This window comes from Bos mutus, chromosome 11 (genome assembly GCF_027580195.1).
Source record: "Bos mutus isolate GX-2022 chromosome 11, NWIPB_WYAK_1.1, whole genome shotgun sequence".
NCBI classification, from domain to species: Eukaryota; Metazoa; Chordata; class Mammalia; order Artiodactyla; family Bovidae; genus Bos; species Bos mutus.
This window is the reverse complement of record NC_091627.1, coordinates 56,923,678-56,930,593: the sequence shown is the minus strand read 5'-3', so window position 1 is coordinate 56,930,593 and position 6,916 is coordinate 56,923,678. Positions and strand designations below refer to the sequence as shown.

The 6,916-nt window shown below is 44.5% G+C and overlaps 1 non-coding gene across 1 annotated transcript; it reads left to right on the top strand.

The window, feature by feature from the left end:
- The first annotated feature begins 5,346 nt into the window (after positions 1-5,346).
- On the top strand, positions 5,347-5,419 carry TRNAG-CCC (transfer RNA glycine (anticodon CCC)). Its single transcript has one exon. It is a non-coding gene; the product is annotated as a tRNA-Gly (tRNA).
- The last annotated feature ends 1,497 nt before the right edge of the window (positions 5,420-6,916 follow it).

Here is a 6,916-nt window from a genome sequence, read left to right as displayed (position 1 = left end):
AGAGGAGGAAGGATAATATTTCCAACAAATGATACTGGAATAATTCTATATCTATATGCAAAAAAAAATGAACTTCATGCCTTATATTTTAAAGTTAAGTCAAATGGATTAGAGAGACAACATTAAAAACTTTTGTATATCAAAGGACACTATCAAGAGGATGAAAAGACAATCCACAGAACAAGAGAAAAATTTCGTATAAATATTCATAATCATATACCAAGTTTAAAAATGGGCAAAGGGCTTACCCGACATCTCTCCAATAAGATAAACAGTTAGCCAGGAAGCACGTGAAAAGATGCTCAGTATTACTAGTCATAAGGGAAATGTAAACCAAACCCAGTATGAGATACCGCTTCACATTAATTAGAATGGATTTTTTTAATGGAAAATAACAAGTTTTGGTGAGAATGTGGAGAAATTAGAACACTGTGCATTGCTGCTGCAATTGTAAAATGGTGCAGCTACTGTGGAAAAGAATGAAAATGGTTAATTTTATATTATGTGAATTTACAGTCAATAAAAATGGAATGTCATCAAAATAAAAACTTTCACTCTGTGGAAGAAACTATTAAGAGAATGAACAGATAAACCACAGACTGGAAGAAATTATTTACACAAATTATATGTGGTAGGGACTTGTTTCCAGAATATATCGGAAACCGAACCCAGTAAGAAGACAAACAAACCAATCAAGATATGCATGGGCAAAATAAACATTTCACTAGAGAAGATATATGAGTGTCTAATAAGCATGTGAAAGATGTTGAATGTCATTAGTCAATTTGGAAAAGTAAATTAAAACTACATTCAGAGGCCATTATATCCTCATTCAAATCACTATAATTAAAAGAACTCTTGGGATTAAGCCAGCTCACCAAGTGTATTTCCAACACATAGCAGGGACAAGGGAAATGCCCGTGGGTTCTACCAGCCTCAGTGGACCTGCTCCAAAGTGGACATTGGCTAGAACTCCATTGACTCCCATTTACTCCCTTGCCCTACAGGCTCCTGTCCTTTAGGGGCTATGGATCTCAAGTTATCAAAGTCAACTGGGAATCTGTGGGCAAGTTTTCTCCAAATTTTAGGTGTTTCCCAATGCTTAATTACCCAGGTTAGTAGCTATAGGTCCCATTTGGGAGAAGGCCAAAAGGAATCATTACCATATTCAATTGCCATTCATCACCAGGGCCATCTGCCTGGAGTTCCAGTCTCTTCTTTTATATTTTAATTTTTATTTTTCGGCCATGCTGCAGTGCTTCCACGATCTTAGTTCCCTGACTAGGGACTGAACCCAGGCCTTGGCAATGAAAATCCCAAGTTCTAACCGCTGGACCACCAGGGTTCCCTCCAGCCTCTTCTTTAGTCAATGGATTCTGGGTTCAAAAACTGGCTCTGCGTAGAAATAGGCAAGGGGGTGTGCCTTTATCAGGGATTCTCTGGTCGCTCAGTGGTAAAGAATCCAAAGGCAGCGCAGGAGACGCAGGAGATGAAGGTTTCATTCTTGGGTCAGGAACACCCCCCCCCGGAGGAGGAAATGGCAACCCACTCCAGTATTCTTGCCTGGGAAATCCCATGGACAGAGGAGCCTGGTGGGCTACAGTCCATGGGGTCCACAAAGATTTGCACACGACTGAGCACGCATGTGACTTCATCACCGTCATCCTGAATTTTTCAGTTTGAGTACTGCTCTTGCTGGCTAACCAACTGTTTTGTCCGTGGCCATGCCAAAATGTTTCTATCACCATCTCCATAGCTCCTTTCTGCTCTGATCCATTGCTGGCTGCCACATCAGCCTTGGTGCTTCCAGGGATTATTGCAACCCCCGGGGTTCAGGTGGTAAGTGCTGCCACTTATTCTCTATCGCTTTGTAGTCCTTCCTGGCCCACTGTTGAGAGAATCCTTGCATAGGAGGAAAGATTCCCACTATCGCTCGGGAAATTTGTAAAATAAGTGTACAAGGGGACCCCTTGGAGGTCTTCAAGAGGGTTGGGCAGTGGGTGGCTTTTCCATTTGGTGTTTATGCACTGCCCCCAGGTGGCCACATGCTGAACTTCATCCTTATTTCTTGAATGCAGGTTGGCTCTCCAGATTCTGTCTCTGCCTGAAGAACCTCCAACCTCACCCTGCTGTGAAATACCCCATCCCACAGGCCAGTGTGACCTGGGGCAGGTTATGTAACCCTTCTGGGTCTCAGGGTTCGGTTCTTTGTAAAATGGGGTAATGACAGTGAATTAAATGAGATGATGAAATTATACATCTAAATTCCTGGTTTAAAGGAGAAGGAAATGGCAACCCACTCCAGTATTCTTGCCTGGATAATTCCATGGACAGAGGAGCCTGGCAGGATACAGTCCACGGGGTTTCAAAGAGTTGAACACGACTGAAGCAACTGAGCACAAACTAAGGATGCAGTAAACATTAGCTGGCACTAGTGGTAAAGAATCCACTTACCAGTGCAGGAGGTGTAAGAAACGCAGGCTCCATCCCTGGGTGGGGAAGATCCCCTGAAAGAGGGCAGGGCAACTCATGACAGTATTCTTACCTGGAGAATCCCATGGACGGAGGAGCCTGGCGGGCTAGAGTTCACAGGGCTGCAAAAAGTCAGACACGACTGAAGCAACTTAGAACGCATCCATGCTGCTGGCAAGCTTAGTTTTTTTCTCTCTAAATAGGGAGACACCTCTGCAGAATCCATATTCAATATGAGGCCACCCCCTTTTCAAGGCTCCTTGAAAAATGTTCTGCTTGGTTCTTTTTAAAATTTATTTCTTTATTTATATTTATTTTTGGTTGTGCTGGGTCTTTGCTGCTGTGTGCAGGCGTTCTCTAGTTGTGGCGAGTGGGGGCTACTCTGTTGTGGTGCGCAGGCTTCTCATTGCGGTGGCTTCTCTTGTTGCGGAACGTGGGGCTCTAGGAGAGTGACTTCAATAGTTGTGGCTCAGGGGCTTAGTTGCACCTTGGCATGTGGGATCTTCCTGGAGCAGGGATCAAACCTGTGCCCTATATTGGCAGACAGATTCTTTACCACTGGACCATCAGGGAAGTCACTCTGCTTGGTTCTTGCTGGCTTGACTAGACCACAGAGTTGAGTAAAAGGATAAAAGTTGCTCAATGATGCAAAACTTGGCTCAGAGCTGATTTTGAGACTGTTGAGAAATCTCTCACCAGGGCTTCCCTGGTGGTCCAATGGTTAAGAATCTGTCTGCCAGTGCAGGGGACATGGGTTTGATCCCTGGCCGGAGAAGATTCCATATGTAATGGGCAACTAAGCCCATGCACCACGACTGCTGAGCCCTAGGGACCGTGCTCTGCAATAAGAGAAGTCACTGCGATGAGAAGCCTGGGCACCGCAACTAGGGAGTGGTCCCTGCTCGCCAGAACTAGAGGAGACCCACGCAGGCAACAAAGATCTAGAGCAGCCAAATATAAATAAATATATATATATTTAAAAAAATCTCTCACCAGACAGTGCCTGTCTGCTCTTAGAGCCGGAAGGACAGACTTCTCCATGGGTGGGGTCATGGAAGCATGCATTTGCCCAGACCTCTCCTCACTGGACCCATTGTTAGGGCTTCTTGCTGTGAAACTGCCAGGTGACTTCACAGACTTGATGCCTGGTCATTGACACAGATGGTCTCTTTGAGGAAGCTATTTGTCCCTGGATCTCACAGAGCAGGAGAGTCAGGCTCAGAGGAAAGATGTTGTGAAATCCCAGCCTCACCCAGCACTGGAACTCATTCCCCGACAGGGCACTTCCCAGCCCTCCTTGCCTCTTCGTCAGCATGGGGTCCACTCACAATGGCCCTGCAGCCCTACCACCACCTCCATCCCTCCCATGGCTGTGGAATTGATCCCTTCCACGACAGACAAGCAGAAACTTTGCAAGATCTGCTGCCTCAACTTCATAGGAATGAGGCAAGCTTGTCTGTCTTGAGGACGGAAGAGGCAGCTGAAAGGTCAGGCTGGCAAATGAAGAAGGCCTAGGTGATGTGTCATGACCTTAGTATTCCTCATGGTGATGACCTCCAGCATCTGGAAACATCAGGGGCAATTTGAGAGGCAATAGCCCAGGTGCCTCAGATGGTAAAGAATCTGCCTGCAATGTGGGAGACCCAGGTTGGATCCCTGGGTCGGGAAGAGCCCGTGGAGGAGGGCATGGCAACCCACTTTAGTACTCTTGCCTGGGGAATCCCATGGACAGAGGAGCCTGGCGGGCTACAGTCCATAGGGTCTCAAAAAGTTGGATATGACTCAAGTGACTTAGCATGCATGCATGTCTCATTAGCTATCATGCCAGATGAATTTTCCTTTGTCTAATTTGAGTCACTCTACCTGGTCAGTTTCTCGGCTCCAGCAGCGGTGGAGCCTGGGGAAATTTGTTTCATCCCTGCTTTTCAGTGTCAAGCATTCCCCAGGCAGCAGTATGGTAGCTGACAGGGCAATGAGGATCACTGCTTCAGCTGCCAGGCTGGCCGGCCACACTTCCATGGGTTGGGCTGCAAGGAGGTACTGAGCCCATGTGGATTTAGACCAAACGTTACACGCATGGACAGAAAAAGCAAAATCAGCATGGTGTCAGCAACTGGTGTCCCTACAGGACAACCCCGAGCTGATGGTTTGAGTGACAGATGGCAGGGGCAGTGGGCTGCCCTACTGTGCAGAAGCCCAGACTCAACTTGAGCCAAGCAGTTTTATGGACTGACTCAGGGGCTCCAGACACATCCTTCTGAAAGCCAAGGAGACAAGTGGGAACCAGGGCGTGGATGAGAAATGGCCTCACAGCAGGCTCCTGAATGGTAGAGAGCCCCAGGTAGCTCAGGGGTAAAGAAGTGGCCTGCCAGGAGTAGATGCAGGGTTTGATTGCTGGATCAGGAAGATCCCCTGGAGATGAAAATGGTGACCCACTCCAGTACTCTGCCTGGAAGATCCCATGCACAGAGAAGGCTGGTGGGCCACAGTCCATGGGATTGCAAAGAGTTGGACACGACTTAGGGACTAAATAACAATAACAGGTTAGAAAGGACCTTAGGGCAGCAACTCTCTAGGCAACTCACCTCCTGTTGACCTAAGTTACTGCAGGATGATCCTGTAAGACACAAGTTAGAGTATAGTTGAGGGGCACCAGGGCAGAGCTTCTGCTGGGCACTGTTTCATCATCTGTAAGATAGGGATAAAAGAGTATCTAACACAGGTATATACATATATATATATTTAGAGAAAGTTCACATACAATTTACCATCTTAAAGTATACATTTAAGTGTTTTAGTATATTTACAGAATTGTGCAACTGTCACCATTACCTAATTCTGAACATTCTCTTCACTTCAAAAACTCTGAGGAGTTCCCTGGTGGTCCAGTGGCTAGGACTCTGTGCTCCCAATGCAGAGGGCCCAGGTTTGATCCCTGGTCAGGAAACTAGAGGCCACACGCTACAACTAAGTCTTCGCATGCCTCCACAAAGATCAAACAGCCCACATGCCACAAGTAGACCCGCTGCAGCCAAATAAACAAACATTAATAACAAAAGAAAACAAAAAGAAACTCTGCGCTCATTAGCTGTCACTCTCCATTCTCCAGTCTCCCTGGCCCCTGGTGACCACTACTCCACTTTCTGTCTCTGTGGATTTGTCTATTCTGGTCATTTCATTTAAATGGAATTATACAACATATGGCCTTTTGTGTCTAGCGTCTTTCATTTACCTTAAAGTTTTCAAGGCCCATCCAAGTTGTAGCACGTGTCAGAACATCATGCTTCTTTATGGTCAAATGATACTCTACCGCATAGCTATATCCAGTTTTTTTTTTTATCCATTCATCACTTAAAGGACATTTGGGTTGCTTCTACTTTCTTGTTATTATGAGTAATGCCGCTCTGAACACTCATGTATATGTTTTTGTGTGAACAAATGTTTTTAATTTTCTTGAATATATACCTAGGAGTGGAATTGATGGGTCATATGGAGAAGGAAATGGCAACCCACTCCAGTATTCTTGCCTGGGAAATCCATGGACAGAGTAGCTTGGTGGGCTATAGTCCATGGGGTTGCAAAAGAATCAGACACAACTGAGTGACTAGACAACAACAATGGTAACTATGTTTAATCTTTTGAGAAACTGCCAAACTCTTATCCACAATAACTGAGTATTCTATATTGGTGTGAACCTTTAAAATAATAAAACTCACTCTTAATAGCATGTGGCCCTCAATAGTCATCCTTTCATCCCATAAATATTTATGGAGCAACTACTATGTGCCGAACATCATTGTACATGCAGGGATTTAGTGACAAATAATATTGACAGAAAGCTGGGACTCATGTGTGTGCATGTATATATGTTTATGTATGTGCACAGGAGTATGTGTGTGTGTATATATGTGTGTATATACATGTGCATGTATATGGGTGTATGTTTATGTGTGTGCATGTGTGTCTATGTGTGTATGAATGTATCTGTGTGTATATGTATGTATATACACACATGTATGTATATATTCAGTTCAGTTCAGTTGCTCAGTCGTGTCTGACTCTCTGCAACCCCATGAATCGCAGCACGCCAGGCCTCCCTGTCCATCACCAATTCCTGGAGTTTACCCAAACTCATGTATATATTAGGTTGGAACAAAAGTAATTGCAGCCTTGCATTGTTGAATTTTTCTGTTTGATATTGGAATATATTCTTAAATAAATGTGGTTATGTTATACATCATTTTAATGTGCATTTCTTGCTTTATGTTTTTTTTTTCGCTAATGACTTATTACTTCCTGTTTTTTAATATTTATTTTAGACCAGGGAATTCATGTTAGACAAAAATCTAATTCAAACGATTTTATTATTTGAGTTCAAAATGGGTCGTAAAGCAGTGGAGACAACTCACAACATCAACAATGCATTTGGCCCAGGAACTGCTAA